General features: G+C 37.4%; 1 long non-coding RNA gene across 1 annotated transcript; it reads left to right on the top strand.

The window, feature by feature from the left end:
* The first annotated feature begins 284 nt into the window (after positions 1-284).
* Positions 285-6,176, top strand: LOC117344374. The gene is made up of 2 exons (XR_004536166.1): positions 285-464; positions 4,462-6,176. It is a non-coding gene; the product is annotated as an uncharacterized LOC117344374 (long non-coding RNA).
* The last annotated feature ends 12,137 nt before the right edge of the window (positions 6,177-18,313 follow it).

Below are 18,313 nucleotides of genomic sequence, written 5' to 3'. Positions count from 1 at the left end.
AAAATAGATGTGTTAACCGTTTTTTTGTTGTTTTTTTTTGTGGTTATTTTTCTCAATATAACACAAACGTGAATTTAAGAGTCCGTCTCCTCGGCGATTGCCCCCAGTCACTTGGGAGAGTAAATGTCGTAACCTGCCAGCAGCCTTGTCGAACAGCTGTTGATGATAATCAATCACTCATCCCTGTCCTAATCAATTGTTTGTTGTCCACTCAGTATACCATCACAAACTATAGAACAAATACTGGCATGGGCTTAGACGTCACAGTGGGAATGAGGTCAGATACGAAAAGGCCGCTGTGTGGCGCTGTATCGTCCAATTGTCAGTGTCTTTCACACGCTTGCTCCCTGATGACTACCCACTCAATATCTAATTCCGCGGCAGTTAGACCAGTGATGTGCAGCGCTCAGATAGCGATAGGATTCATAGAAAGACAAGGGAACATCAATGGAGGGAATCTAACGGTAGGTACAATTGTACTTTACTTTAATGACATATTTTCTTATTGACTTCTACCATACACTTTATTTCGTAAGTACGGAGTGATTTTGATTACGATGTGAAATTGTGAAGTCTAAATTACTACCTAATGCCCATTTGTGTCATGTTAACAATAGTTACACTGACAGGTAAAAATGATGAAGAGGCGAGCTTAATAGATAATGACACTTTCTGACCAAAGATATAAAGTCCTATAGTTTATATACTTACTGTGTATGTCCAATGTAGTTTAACCAATTCATGACTCTACATATTTTCAATAAGCAAATGAAAATACTATAATTTTATTTATTCTATGGTAGTGCTATTTGAACATTTAAGTACGATCTCACATGCTTGATATATATTAGGGAAATACATGTTCATGATATTCCTCTACATGTGATATTTTATACAAATAAGCGTTTATATTAATTGTTGATAAAAATAAATAAGACTATTAGACGTACAGGACACTTCCTCGATCACCAATAAATAGATTTACAGATTAGATTTCACAGATTTCGTTTTCTTTTTTTCACGATTTTTTTTTCGGATTTAGCAATGTGGTTTTTATTTGAAACACTAGATGTTCTTCGCTATAGTTCCTTTCTTGCTTTTTTCAGTCTTTATAGTTTTCCTTTTATACGTGTTTCTCTGTATAGTCTTACATTTTCAAATATATGCATCTGTTCCAAGTCACACTTGTTGTATATAGATTACATTTTTATTTCAAATTAGTTTATTCACAATAAAAAAAACGAATTGTTTTTAGATAAGTGACCGTATGACAAAGATCAAGACAGAGACACGGTACTCTGACGGATAACATTTATAAAAAGTTAAAGGAGTTCGAGTGTTTATCTACTTTACTCTGACGGATAACATTTATAAAACGTTAAAGGAGTTCGAGTGTCTATCTACTTTACTCTGACAGATAACATGTAAAAAAGTTAAAGGAATTCGAGTGTTTATCTACGTTACTCTGACGGATAACATTTATAAAACGTTAAAGGAATTCGAGTATCTGTCTAAGGTTAATACTGTTGTATGGTCACCAGGTGAAAATGATCGATATTTTGAAATTTTGTTACCATTATCATTTTCGTAAAATTAAATAAAGCTTTACGTGTATTTGATGAGAAGGTACACTTAATTTATTCAGAAGACAATCGATATACAGGCATTACTCAAAACAGTTTGAGAGTTAGATATAATCGAGCAAAAATTAATAAAACTGCATCGAAAAGTTGATGATAAATTATCACATGTTTTGTCCTGAGTTGCTACATTAGTGAAAACGTTACAGACATTCAACACACATATGGTATGTAGGGATTCTCTTGTTCTTATCGCGCGTCGGAACATTTGTGAATAAATAAACAATAGCAAATTCACAGGATGAGGAACTCGCGAGTTATCCAGCAAGGTTAAGACCGCTCTACTGTTATACTGTAAACACTGTGCGGTCACAGAGCGATTCTTGTCTCGTTCGTTTGTATAAAAGCAGTTTGCTTAAAGTCCGTTTTACATTGATGTACCGGTCTTTGTTTACGTTAGGTGTACGCTAATGTGCAATATTTTGGACTTAAATACTCGACCTTCCAACAACCGACACGTTAACTTCATCTTTTCTCGGTACCCAAACTAACTATAAGATACTACCATCAACAGTAAATCTCATATCTAAAAAATATCATATAAATATATAGAGGATATCGAATGGTTTCCCGTTTAATATAACATATATTTCACGAGTATGAGAGAATATCGATATTTTCACGAGTGCGAAGCACGAGTGAAAAATATCGAAATATTCTGTCATACGAGTGAAATATATGTTATATTCAACGGGAAACCATTCAATTTTCTTTTTATTGCATTTCATCAACTTAAAAACAATATTAAAAACATCGAAAAATTAATACTCAAAAAGTGCAGGAATCAGTAATGACGTCATCTTTTTGTGACCTTACTCCACGTCAACTTGACGGCGCCATTTTGAAAGGACTGATCAGCGCAATTTAATCGTTTTCTGCTGTTATCGGAGAATCTGTGCATGAATAGCTAACGTCAAGTGAGTATTTAGTCAAAAACTAGTCAGAATATTTAAGAAATACAGCAAAATAACCAATTTATCTATCTCCGCTTCAATTGGAAAAATCGGCAAGTTTCAACGAGGTGAATACAAAGGTCCGCTCTGATTGGTCAAAAACGGAAAACTTATATTTTCACTGCAAAATCTTATATTTTCACTGCTCATCGCAGCAATGAAAATGTAAGTATTATTAGTTTCATAAATCTCTATATTTCACTGGCAAAAATGCAATAAAAAGAATTATTATCTAGCTTCAGATTATACAGACACTGTATCGAATAACAATAACCCCGACACCGCGACATTGGACACGTTCACAAATACAGAATGTGTTACATACTTAATATTTTTGTGTGCGTGTTTTTTGTTGTTTTTTTATGAATTTATAATAACTAATTACAATTCCGGAATATCTGCGCGCATCCAGATCCTTTTTATTGAATAATAGTTTTGTACGCCTGCGAAGTATTAACTTCCGTGAGAGAATAAAATGTCACATGGAAAGAACTCATGTTTGTGATCCTGAAAATATTTGCAAAACTTTCAGTCACATCATGATATACAGACATAATCATCACACACTGACTTAAGGACTTGAGAGTTAATATAACCGTAATTCTAACTCAAAATCGACATGACGAGACCAAAATTAACAACAACAACAACACACAAAAAATGTCTATTTTGAGGCAATTTTTGGATCCTTAAAAAATACGAAAAATGTCGGTATTTTTTGCCAATTTTTGTCCCATTTTTATCGTTTTTCGTTGGAATTTCGTTTTGGTTACCACCTCTCATTCTCGCCATGTTGTTTTATCTACACAGGAATAAATTCTGATTAAAACTGTATAATTTTATACTAGTAAGGTGCCGTACGCCCTATAAGAGGGAGAACTGTGGTAAGCAATTTACAGCAAAGAATTGACCGATCTCAGGTAACAATGAACATCATACCCTCAAAACCGAAACTAAGTCAGATCACCTGGGGTGATTGTGTGGTTTGCGGTTGGGGGTCGGGTTGTGGAGTGGGAGTATTTTTGTCCACTAAATATAGTTTTTGTATACTTTGGTTTGTTATAGGAACTCTCATTTCGATTTTTCCTGATGGGTAAAGCAGTCATTTTGCTTTCTCATTGTATAATCAGTATCTATTCCAGTACGTATCAATGTTCAGTCTGATGGGATGTATCTGACTGGATGTCATATCACAGGTGTCTACTTCTGGTAAGTATTAATGGGAAAATATATTAGACCTTCTCCTACTATATCAACAAGGTGTAACACTTGAGGATCTATAAGATGCATCGACTGTGGAACGGAAGTAGACTTGATTGGTCGACAATTATAGTTGGTATTGTTTACAGAGCTGTCCACCAATCAGATTGCCTCCCTACATACCGCTCCAAAATATACAAACTACTTCCGTTTCACAGTCGATGCATTGTCGGCTATCGCGATTGCTTTTGATCCATCTTCTCATCTTTAAATCATTGTCACATGACAAAATAATAATGATAATTTTATGTGCACTTTATATTTTAATCGGATTGAACTTAAATTCAAAGTGAATCAAAGCTCACCCCTCACTCCGCTTTTTCGAGTGATACACTATGTTGATATAGTAGAAGTAGTGTATACTATATTTGTTCTATTAATACTAACCAGAAGCAGACACCTGTGGTTATAGTGCCAATAGTTCGGGTGGGTGTCCTATCGGTAAATCATCTTTACGTGGAATGGGGCAATGACACCAAAGGTTCTTATTCCGCATAAACGTCTTAACCAGGTAAATATTTATATTAATGTATGTATATTATATATATAAACAAATGTTTTTATTTGTTTTTGTCGTATGTTTATGAAGGTTTCGTTTTATATGACAGATGTGACGAGAGAAATCATCAAAACGTGAACAGCTGTACTATCGGAAGTCTACCGGATGTAGTTATGACAAGTTAATAAAGACACGGAAATCGAACGATGCGGAATTTCTGACAGAAAACATTTGGTAATTCTTTACGTTCAGCTCTCTACAATGTTTGCCAAAAACTCTGCAGGTCCTGGAACAGTTTTCAATAACACTGATGATTATATGATAAATAAAACGGATATCTTACGAACAGGGAATACTACAACAGACACTCCGAGGTGGAATATATCCGATATAGGCCGAAATGCGTTAACAACTCATGCCATCGAAAAAGAGGACGTTTTAAATATGATTGATTCCCGGGAGGTGTCTCGGAATTTCCAGAGAGAAAATATCTCCAATTTGTTTGAAACAGGAAACCATTCCATGTTGTATGGGAACTCTTCTTGGCTGGTGAACGCTACTACGTCATCAAATTCTACTTCCGTTGATGAGCAGGGCCTATTGACTCGTGAGATTCGCCTCATCAAGGTTATTGTTTTAGGGGTTATAGTATTTGTGCTTCTCCTCTCAGCCAGCAAATTTGTTTTTAAGACGTTCTCGAGATACGGAGATAGTAAACGGTACGACATCGAGTCCTAAATTTTCTCTCTACACTGGAATTTGAATTTCAACCTTGAAAAACATGATTTATCGTATAGAGCTGGTCAAGGTGATACATGTATCTCATCGAGGGAAGATACTGAAATACAATAGTGATATCCTTCTATGGAAGTATGGGCATGCTCGTATGGAAATCGCCCTGGCGATAACACAATGACAACTGTTGTACGTAATGGACCTTTAAGATGTGATATTAAAGTCTCGTTTATTACAAGAGAATGTATTTAATTACCAATTAAATAATAATGTTCACAAATGTTCCAAACGTTAAAAGACATAGCCAATATTATTATCGTAATTAACGGGTTGCTACTAAGTGCCGATAAGGTTTCTTTGTCAATGTCGCCACTATTACGTCACAGTACAGTAATAATCCTACCTTTGGGCTACACTATTACTCTTGTAGGGTCAAAGTTCATTTTTATTGTCGTCCAAATTTCCGCGAATGTTGTCTGGGTTTCGCCAAACAAGATTCACCTAATACAATCCGGATTCCGGACAAATATTACTACGTCGATCATGACAAGACATTTTCGTTTTTATACTGAATTTGAAATCGTTTTTATGATTTTATATTGATAGACGGCAGCACAATTGTTAATTTTAAATGTAATCAAAGAGTGCTTCTGCCTTGTCACGTGGATCTACGAATATCCATCGATAGAATAAAAGATGAAATCTAGGATCAAGGAGCCATCAGGTCGATAACTGCTATTACATGAGATGTATTTTATATATATCATTTTTTACCACAATAGGTGGGCGTCATTCAACTCCCAAGGCATGCAGTAATCATTACAACTGTTGAATAACATTCAGTTTATACCACAAGAATAAACTCTAAATACATTTTGATTGGTTGTCACGGTAACCTTCGATCGGGACTATTTTTGATCACGTGATCCAATACATTTTGATTGAGTAACACTAGATGTCGCTTCACGAGGTCCCAGAAATGATAACGCCAAAGAAGTAAATATCACTTGTTTTTGTCATGTTTTTGAATATATATAGATTTCTATGAATTTGTTGCTTTGAATATAATAAAATTGCTTTATAATTTGACGGGATTTGTAATGAATTATAAGATTTCCACGTATTTCAGAAATTGTCAGTTTGCATATATATACCTCTATATACAACAACCACTCGCTGTGTAACCTCTATATACAACAACCACTCGTTGTGTAACCTCTATATACAACAACCACTCGTTGTGTAACCTCTATATACAACAACCACTCGTTGTGTAACCTCTATATACAACAACCACTCGTTGTGTAACCTCTATATACAACAACCACTCGTTGTGTAACCTCTATATACAACAACCACTCGTTGTATAACCTCTATATACAACAACCACTCGTTGTGTGATCTCTATATACGAAAACCAACCGTTGTGTAACCTCTATATACAACAACCAACCGTTGTGTAACCTCTATATACAACAACCACTCGTTGTGTAACCTCTATATACAACAACCACTCGTTGTGTAACCTCTATATACAACAACCACTCGTTGTGTAACCTCTGTATACAACAACCACTCGTTATGTAAACTCTATATACAACAACCACTCATTGTGTAACCTCTATATACAACAACCATTTGTTGTGTAACCTCTGTATACAACGGCTACTCGTTGTGTAACCTCTATATACAACAGCTACTCGTTGTGTAACCTCTATATACAACAACCACTCGTTGTGTAACCGCAATATACAACAACCAACCGTTGTGTAACCTCTATACACAACAACCACTCGTTGTGTAACCTCTATATACAACAACCACTCGTTGTGTAACCTCTATATACAACAATCAACCGTTGTGTAACCTCTATATACAACAATCACTCATGTAACCTCTATATACAACAACCACTCGTTGTGTAACCTCTATATACAACAATCAACCGTTGTGTAACCTCTATATACAACAACCACTCGTTGTGTAACCTCTATATACAACAGCTACTCGTTTTGTAACCTCTATATACAACAACCACTCATTGTGTAACCTCTATATACAACAACCCCTCGTTGTGTAATCTCTATATACAACAACCACTCGTTGTATAACTTCTATACACAACAACCACTCGTTGTGTAACCTCTATATACTACAACCACTTGTTGTATAACCTCTATATACAACAACCACTCGTTGTGTAACCTCTATATACAACAACCATTTGTTGTGTAACCTCTATATACAACAACCACTCGTTGTGTAACATCTGTATACAACAACCACTCGTTGTGTAACCTCTATATACAACAACCACTTGTTGTATAACCTCTATATACAACAACCATTTGTTGTGTAACCTCTATATACAACAACCACTCGTTGTGTAACCTCTATATACAACAACCACTCGTTTTGTAACCTCAATATACAACAACCACTCGTTGTGTAACATCTATATACAACAACCACTCGTTGTATAACCTCTATATACAACAACCACTCATTGTGTAACCTCTATATACAACAACTACTCGTTGTGTAACCTCTATATACAACAACCACTCGTTGTGTAACCTCTATATACAACAACCACTTGTTGTGTAACCTCTATATACAACAACCACTCGTTGTGTAACCTCTATATACAACAACCACTCGTTGTATAACCTCTATATACAACAACCGCTCGTTGTGTAACCTCTGTATACAACAACCACTCGTTGTGTAACTTTTATATACAACAACCACTCGTTGTGTAACCTCTATATACAACAACCAATCGTTGTGTAACCTCTGTATACAACAACCACTCGTTGTGTAAACTCTATATACAACAACCTCTCGTTGTGTAACCTCTATATACAACAACCACTCGTTGTATAACCTCTATATACAACAACCACTCGTTGTGTAACCTCTATATACAACAACCACTCGTTGTGTAACCTCTATATACAACAACCACTCGTTGTGTAACCTCTATATACAACAACCAATCGTTGTGTAACCTCTGTATACAACAACCTCTCGTTGTGTAAACTCTATATACAACAACCTCTCGTTGTGTAACCTCTATATACAACAACCACTCGTTGTATAACCTCTATATAAAAGAACCACTCGTTGTGTAAACTCTATATACAACAACCACGCGTTGTTTAACCTCTATATACAACAACCATTCGTTGTGTAACCTCTATATACAACAACCATTTGTTGTGTAACCTCTGTATACAACGGCTACTCATTGTGTAACCTCTATATACAACAACCACTCGTGGTGTAACCTCTATATACAACCACTCGTTGTATAACCTCTATATACAACAACCACTCGTTGTGTAACCTCTATATATAACAACCACTCGTTGTGTACATCTGTATATACAACAACCTCTCGTGGTGTAACCTCTATATATAACAACCACTCGTTGTGTACATCTGTATATACAACAACCTCTCGTGCTGTAACATCTATATACAACAATCACTCGTTGTGTACATCTGTATATACAACAACCTCTCGTGGTGTAACATCTATATACAACAATCACTCGTTGTGTAACCTCTATATACAACAACCACTCGTTGTGTAACCTCTATATACAACAACCACTCGTTGTGTAACCTCTATATATAACAACCACTCGTTGTGTAACCTCTATATACAACAACCACTCGTTGTGTAACCTCTATATACAACAACCACTCGTTGTGTAACCTCTATATACAACAACCACTCGTTGTGTAACCTCTATACAACAACCACTCGTTGTGTAACCTCTATATACAACAACCACTCGTTGTGTAACCTCTATATACAACAACCACTCGTTGTGTAACCTCTATATACAACAACCACTCGTTGTGTAACCTCTGTATACAACAACCACTCGTTGTGTAACCTCTATACAACAACCACTCGTTGTGTAACCTCTATATACAACAACCACTCGTTGTGTAACCTCTATATACAACAACCACTCGTTGTGTAACCTCTGTATACAACAACCACTCGTTGTGTAACCTCTATACAACAACCACTCGTTGTGTAACCTCTGTATACAACAACCACTCGTTTTGTAACCTCTATATACAACAACCACTCGTTGTGTAACCTCTGTATACAACAACCACTCGTTGTGTAACCTCTATATACAACAACCACTCGTTGTGTAACCTCTATATACAACAACCACTCGTTGTGTAACCTCTTTATACAACAACCACTCGTTGTGTAACCTCTATATACAACAACCACTCGTTGTGTAAACTCTATATACAACAACCACTCGTTGTGTAACCTCTATATACAACAACCACTCGTTGTGTAACCTCTATATACAACAGCCACTCGTTGTGTAACCTCTATATACAACAACCACTTGTTGTGTTATCTCTATATACAACAACCACTCGTTATATAACCTCTATATACAACAACCACTCGTTGTGTAACCTCTATACAACAACCACTCGTTGTGTTATCTCTATATACAACAACCACTCGTTATATAACCTCTATATACAACAACCACTCGTTGTGTAACCTCTATATACAACAACCACTCGTTGTGTAAACTCTATATACAACAACCACTCGTTGTGTAACCTCTATATACAACAACCACTCGTTGTGTAACCTCTATATACAACAACCACTCGTTGTGTAAACTCTATATGCAACAACCACTCGCTGTGTAACCTCTATATACAACAACCACTCGTTGTGTAACCTCTATATACCACAACCACTCGTTGTGTAACCTCTATATACAACAACCTCTCGTTGTGTAACCTCTATATACAACAACCACTCGTTGTGTAACCTCTATACAACAACCACTCGTTGTGTAACCTCTATATACAACAACCAACCGTTGTGTAACCTCTATATACAACAACCACTCGTTGTGTAACCTCTGTATACAACAACTACTCGTTGTGTAACCTCTATATCACCATTACCTAATTCTAGTAATGCACATTGAGCGAACATCTGTTTGTTAGGATCCTGTACCTATATAGGAACATACCGTCGTTACTACGTACAAGACTTCATTATCATAACAGCGGCATACTTGATATTCAAACGTGAATTAAAGACATAACGCAGTGTAGAAACATAAGATTCAAGTACATGTTGTCCGGAATTGTCCAGATCCGGTTCCTATAATAGTCTTGCCGTGCGCAATGATATTACACGATAATACAGTTCAGGAGAAGCCTAACATGCCGAAATAAAGTCTATTACGAACCTGGAATTAATTGTGTTGAGGACAACACAGGGCATACCGGAAATAAAATTGTCTTTAAATGGGATGAAATAAGTACGGAACGGGGGTTTAGAAGTAATTGTTTCACTACGATGTAGACCCGTGTGCTTCTGAAGCGATTATCTAATTGGAATATTGGAGCAATATTTCCTCTTTGTCCTGTAAACAGAGATATTAATGTATCATCATTTACCTGTGTATGCCATCTGATATCGAATTTTCAAGCTTTTGTGTCGGTTGCCCTGGGTACCGGATATCAGCCAATGAAATGCAGTAATTTTATTCATGAGCTCACACAAAGCCAAACTACTTCCAAAAATAGAACCAAATTGAATCTTAAATCTACGTCAATGGTTGATTTATTTTGTTCAGAAGTCGTATGTTTGTGAAATATCTGAAATAATCTAAATTTAGATGAAGCTACGAAGAGGTGAAAACCTAACAGTGTCGATATGACGTCAGTCGTATTTACCTGACATTACCTGCATTATATAAAATCGCTATTGACGTAGGTTGTAGGATTTTTCGCAGTTTCAGTGTGTGTCACTTGTATGATGACGTTAATGAGTCGTTTCTGGAAACGGTTATGATTAACATTCTTTGAAAGAGATGTTGCTGTTTATACAATATGTATGCCGCATGTGAGAAACTTCCATATTAATGACGTCATTGGCGCCAGTTCATTATGTATGTTGTAATTATTGATTGATAACTCACTATACTGGATACCTAGGTCAGCTAATACTTGTTACACAACAATAAATGTTAACATCTCAAAAATTTACAATGTTTTTAAAGGATAATTCTCAAGAGATTCTTATACGCCTACGTTTAAATACACGTATGTAGTGTTCGGTCGATGGAACAGCTGATGTTTTCGAGGGATGTTCTGTTGATGTCGTCGGAAACCGTCAGAACACAGACAGTAAGCAAAGTGGTTTCACGGAAATTTCAACAAACGAACATTGACAAATTTTTATCAAAATTCTTTTTAATGTACATTTTTAAAAGTGAAATGAAAACTTATATCAAAGTCCAGTATAAGCTTTATTCACTTAACCTCGTACAGTGTCTCCCGTACCACACGGTACAGTACCGTTAGTATACTTTCCCGTACCACACTGTACAGTACCGTTAGTCTACTATACCGTACCACACTGTACAGTACCGTTAGTCTACTTTACCGTACCACACTGTACAGTACCGTTAGTCTACTTTACCGTACCACACTGTACAGTACCGTTAGTCTACTTTACCGTACCACACTGTACTGTGCCGTTAGTCTACTTTACCGTACCACACTGTACAGTACCGTTAGTCTACCTTACCGTACCACACGGTACAGTACCGTTAGTCTACTTTACCGTACCACACTGTACAGTACCGTTAGTCTACTTTAGCGAACCACACTGTACAGTACCGTTAGTCTACTTTACCGTACCACACTGTACAGTACCGTTAGTCTACTTTACCGTACCACACTGTACAGTACCGTTAGTCTACTTTACCGAACCACACTGTACAGTACCGTTAGTCTACTTTACCGTACCACACTGTACAGTACCGTTAGTTTACTTTACCGTACCACACTGTACAGTACCGTTAGTCTACTTTACCTTACCACACTGTACAGTACCGTTAGTCTACTTTACCGTACCACACTGTACAGTACCGTTAGTCTACTTTACCGTACCACACTGTACAGTACCGTTAGTCTACTTTACCGTACCACACTGTACAGTACCGTTAGTCTACTTTACCGTACCACACTGTACAGTACCGTTAGTCTACCTTCTCGTACCACACTGTACAGTACCGTTAGTCTACTTTACCGTACCACACTCTACAGTACCGTTAGTCTACCTTCTCGTACCACACTGTACAGCACCGTTAGTCTACTTTACCGTACCACACTGTACAGTACCGTTAGTCTACTTTACCGTACCACACTGTACAGTACCGTTAGTCTACTTTCCCGTACCACACTGTACAGTACCGTTAGTCTACTTTCCCGTACCACACTGTACAGTACCGTTAGTCTACTTTACCGTACCACACTGTACAGTACCGTTAGTCTACTTTACCGTACCACACTGTACGGTACCGTTAGTCTACTTTCCCGTACCACACTGTAAGGTACCGTTAGTCTACTTTGCTGTACCACACTGTACAGTACCGTTAGTCTACTTTACCGTACCACACTGTACGGTACCGTTAGTCTACTTTACCGTACCACACTGTACGGTACCGTTAGTCTACTTTACCGTACAACACTGTACAGTACCGTTAGTCTACTTTACCGTACCACACTGTAGGGTACCGTTAGTCTACTTTCCTGTACCACATTGTACAGTACCGTTAGTCTACTTTACCGTACCACACTGTACAGTACCGTTAGTCTACTTTACCGTACCATACTGTACAGTACCGTTAGTCTACTTTACCGTACCACACTGTACAGTACCGTTAGTCTACTTTACCGTACCACACTGTACAGTACCGTTAGTCTACTTTACCGTACCACACTGTACAGTACCGTTAGTCTACTTTACCGTACCACACTGTACAGCACCGTTAGTCTACTTTACCGTACCACACTGTACAGTACCGTTAGTCTACTTTACTGTACCACACTGTACATTACCGTTAGTCTACTTTACCGTACCACACTGTACAGTACCGTTAGTCTTCTTTACCGTACCACATTGCACAGTACCGTTAGTCTACTTTACCGTACCACGCTGTACAGTACCGTTAGTCTACTTTCCTGTACCACATTGTACAGTACCGTTAGTCTAGTTTACCGTACCACACTGTACAGTACCGTTAGTCTACTTTACCGTACCACACTGTACAGTACCGTTGGTCTACTTTACCGTACCACACTGTAGGGTACCGCTAGTCTACTTTACCGTATCACACTATAGAACCGTAGTCTCTGTTTACAGATGTATATCTCAACACTGCAACAAGGTTCGGTAATGACTCTGGACATTATTGTTTTCCGCCCCCGTCATCAGATATTCCTAACATTACCTATTGTGACAATCTGTACCACCGCTACTGGACCACGGAACTTGCCATGTGTATAGCTCCTGAATTACCATAGAAATAGTTTATATATTTTCTCCAATTTGAGATTCGTCTAACTGCTACTTCAATTACTGGAACGTAGTTACGGCCACAGGCGCTTGCAAAGGAAATATGACTTTTAATTTTTTTTTTTTTGATATGACAGTGGTATGTGTAATCTGTTAAGCTGCAATATTTGTTTTGATATGCAACAAGGTTCGGTAATGACTCTGGACATTATTGTTTTCCGCCCCCGTTAAGCTGCAGCTTAACAGATTACACATACCACTGTCATATCAAAAAAAAATATTGAAAGTCATATTTCCTATGCAAGCGCCTGTTGTTACGGCGTGTTAGATTAAGAAAGAGCTACCAACAATCAAGATAAAATAATGTGAACTTAAGTTTAACAAAACGTCTACTATGAAATATCCGTTATATCAGTACAGACATATACTGTGATATTTACACGTTACCAATATTTATTTATAGTTCTGGTATATTTTTTCGATCATAGGACAAACATCTTTGGAATTTCTGGTAGGTTTATCAGGGACTGTTTATTTGTTTCAATCATGTTTAATCCTGGCGGGCATAACGTATGTCGGCACATATACACCATTCCTGTAGGTTTGTGTGTTTGAATTGCACGTACCAATGCACGGCCGTGTCTGTGACGTCATGCATGTGTACACGTGATGACAACTGTTTATATACGCCGCTGTTGTTACTGGCTACGTGTCAAGTCCGGACAAGGTTACACATACCGGTTTATACGGAGTTTGTTTTTTCTGTTGCATGTTTCATAAACACAATATCGTACTTACCTTATCAACAGAGTGGAGCCATATACATATATAGGTACTGTTTTTCTACACTGTAACACATGTGACATTTTATAGTTGTATAACGTTAACAGTTAACATATACATTATTATCAAGTGTTAATTTCCACGCCTCCTGATTGGCTAAAATACGGTCACATTCGTCCTAATCAAGAAACATTGCTGGTAAAAAACTGGTTCACTAGAAGTTTTGTTTTGTTTTTATATATATTCTAAATGACTTCGCCTTGGCAGGTTCAAGTGATGTTAAATATTTTGCCCACCATTGCAACATACTCGTAGATAAACACAATATGGAATTACTGGTTATTTTATTTATCAATGTATTTATCAAATCAATTTATGATATATTGGCTAAATGACATAATCAAGCATTTTCAAGTGTGTCATATTATAATCCGTTTCAATTTCATACAAGCAATTGCAAAATAGGCAATCATTAACTTAAGGATTTTGAAAAAGGACATATTATTATACCTATTATTAATGAATTAGTGTACTAAACGTTTTAATGCGCGAGGTTACTGTTTGTGCGATGTTGAAAACCTATTCAAATATTCTCATTTTTTTCTTATCGAAAATGGTCATTATTTAATAAAACTCTTATAGCCTTTTCATTTCTTTTTCCTGGGTTGATATTTTCTCTCAGGTTTATACAACCACGTATCGACCTTATCAAAGAGCGTTAACTGTATATAAGATATACATAAGGGATTGTTAGTCGCTATATGTGATGCAGATTGACAGTTACCAGCGGTCAGTACGCCTCTGGACAGTGTTACTGTCCAGTACAGACATCATAGAGTGTGATAGGCAATATGAGTACTGACAGACCAAGTTCATACAATGGTTACACTACACGGGGCTACTCTCACTGTACATCGTTAACACTAACAGTGGAACTGCTACCATTTTATATAGTCAGTACGCTATAATGGTCAGTAACGAAGGTATACTCATATTTCAAATACGCCAATGTATATTTCCTTTGATAGTGCATAGCAAATTAACAGGGCTGTATCAGTTTAATTGAAAACGTGATCGAGTTTCTTCTCCCATGTTCAACTTATCCGACTGACGGACGAGTATTACACACCGTTCAGGAGAAAAACCTCGGGAGAATAGTGAAAACAGAAAATCTTTGAAAAGATTGTAAACTACAAATAAAAATTACTAGGAGAATATGTCCAGGAGTTACGGAAGGGGCTGCGTCCCCATCGTCCACTGTGTAAATATATGTGACGTGTTGATACAATTAGGTATTCCTTACATATTCTTTTATCATAAACAAAGAGATACATGTACTAACTCTGTGATGTACAATGATAATTACGATGATCACATCACATAAATGTTTTTAAACGGACAAGTGGGCAACAAGCAAAATATCAAAAGTATCCTCAGCGACGCGCCGGCCGAGATGTCCCAGCAGTCACTGGTTAATGAAATGCGTTCCGTGCTGTCAGTGATAATATCTATCAAAGACAAATTGAATCAATCTGTCAGGCTCTAATGTAAAGGGATAGCGTTTTCCAATATCATTTGCTTCAATATTGGACCAACACTACACATGCTATTGACAGTAATCGTAATCCCCTCAACAGCCATTCTTTTCCATAATCGATAGGAACCATTTCCATGTTAGATACTTGTTTTCTTTTGAAATCCAAACATTTAGATTTACGAATTATAATGAATTGTGGTGCTATTGTATCTTCCCATCTAGATTAGAGTCCTACAATGTATATCTATCTGTTTAGTCCCCGCCCCCTCTCCCCCCCCCCCCCCCCCCCCCCCCCCCCCCTTCCCGGCTCCTGTTGTATGTAGTAGGACGTTACAAGAGTGGAATAACACAGCGTATTGTGGTAGAAATGATACCCCCCCCCCCCCCCTTGGTACATGTGATAATCCCCTGTGGTATATATGATTACCCCCCCCCCCCCCACCCCCACCCCTCCCCCCTCCCCACCAAACAGTGATCATCTTCATGTTGTTGTCCCGTTACTTGATTTTTCCCTTTAGCTGCCTCAAGGACATTTAATGATGAACAATACACAAACCAGATTTGTATTTAACGCCCCCCAGTTTTTATCGCCAATCCCTAGTCGCATAAAACGACCTTAGCGATAAGTTAAAATCACAGGAATGCTCGCCTGTCATTACGGATTGACACGATTGCGGAAATTGTGTATTGTGGTTTGAGTGTTTCTCGTGACTTCCTGTTTCTATCGTATTTTCATACTGTATATTATTTGATTTTCGCGAGAAAATATTTCGCGATTGTATTGGGAACTAGTTATTGTGGTTAGCGAAGCTGATGTAAATGTCTATACAAATGTACAGACATGAGTTTCGTAATAGATTTCCCTTTGTGCAAATGACTGTAAATATAGTGAAATTAAATCTCTGCGATATAACAACATTTGTAGCTAAATTTCCCAGCTACAGCAACACGAAGAATTATTGTCGTTTCTACTTGAATAAATGCTAAGAACAAAAACCCTAATTATTTTTCAGCTTTATCATTCATTTTAAAACACCTGACACAGAATCTATATGAGTAAGGGTGATAATTCGCCCAGGGATAACATCCAGTTCACGACAAAGCAGTTTCTAAATAACGGCATTGACACAAATGTCTCTTTCAGAGGGGACAGGCAAATGGGTGCCTTGGATCTGGACGCCCATACTCTTTGAGATTCTTCCTTGCCCAGGATCGTATAATGGGTTCCCTCCAGTAATTCCTGTGAAGCATTGGACTTCGTTAGGTAAGCCTCCTCATTAACCACGAGTCCAGATGCCACCATAGCTTGCACTTTACTTCTCTGCGGTGCGAATGATCTGGTATGATGGTCCAGCTGAGCCCGTCTGGGGAGCGGAACAGGCACAGAGAGCAGAAGAAATTGCTGGCCTCCGATGGAAGGTGTGTCTTGTATATGTGTGCTACAATACGCTTCTTCTCTGAGATATGTTTGTGTGTTTGTATTTTACGGCCCATCGACAGCTAGAGTCATTTAGGGCCAAACAATATCATTTTGTTTAAAATTATGACCTTAAAATCAGATAAAATTGGTTATTTTTAAAAGCATTCATATTGTATATTTAGATCATTACAATGAAAAGGTCAGTTAAAATAGTGAAAATATAAATGTATATATAACGAACAGTTTATGTGAACTTTTTGATATATATTCTACGTCAAATAGAATAAGGTAAAAGACATCAAAGCTTATAAAATAGATCGATTTCTAGCTAAATAATGTTTTCGAATCCACGGAACTGAATAGCTTTCATATCCGGGACTCGAAAGTATTTATCACGAATGTGCTTGAAATCAAAACATTCTAGTAGAAAATGCTCTACTTTGAATTGAGTGTCACATGCATTAATTATCGGTGGATCTTCTCGTTTTAAAAGGAACGAATGAGTAGGGTATATGTGCCCGTTACGGAGTCGAGAGAGGACTATTTCCTCTCTACGATCCTTCCGACTCGGAGTGGATGTTTTAAGTTTCGGTAGTACTTTATAAAGTTTGTTTGCTCGTCTCGAGAGACCAGCGTTGCTGCCATTTACTATGGATGGTAAGCACTAATTACAGGGTTGAAATCAGAGTATGGTATTTTATGGTATTTGTTTGTTGCAGATTTAAAGCATGTTTTGCTTGGTGGGCAACAAGTTCGTTGCCTTTAATTCCGACATAGCTCGGAATCCATAGTAAAGTCATTTGCATTTTTTCAAGATACGAGATATTCGAAAGACAAGGTTTTGTATGAGTACGAGATATTCGAAAGACAAGGTTTGGTATGAGTACTTTTTGTAATTGTAAACTCTGAATGACAGACAGAGAGTCAGAACCAATAATCGCCTTTTTAATGCGTTGTTCATCGATATGTCCACCTGATCGTTATACTGTGGATGACGTGATGATGTCCTGGTCTTCTTCATCTCCAAGAGACGACATAACTCTCTGAAGATTGAACTTTTATAATTTCCACCCTGATCAGTTTAAGGATAAAGGGCACCCATAACG

The sequence above is a fragment of the Pecten maximus genome, chromosome 15, assembly GCF_902652985.1.
Source record: "Pecten maximus chromosome 15, xPecMax1.1, whole genome shotgun sequence".
Taxonomy (NCBI): Eukaryota; Metazoa; Mollusca; class Bivalvia; order Pectinida; family Pectinidae; genus Pecten; species Pecten maximus.
The sequence above is the reverse complement of the archived record's forward strand: the minus strand, read 5'-3'. Positions and strand labels throughout refer to the sequence as shown.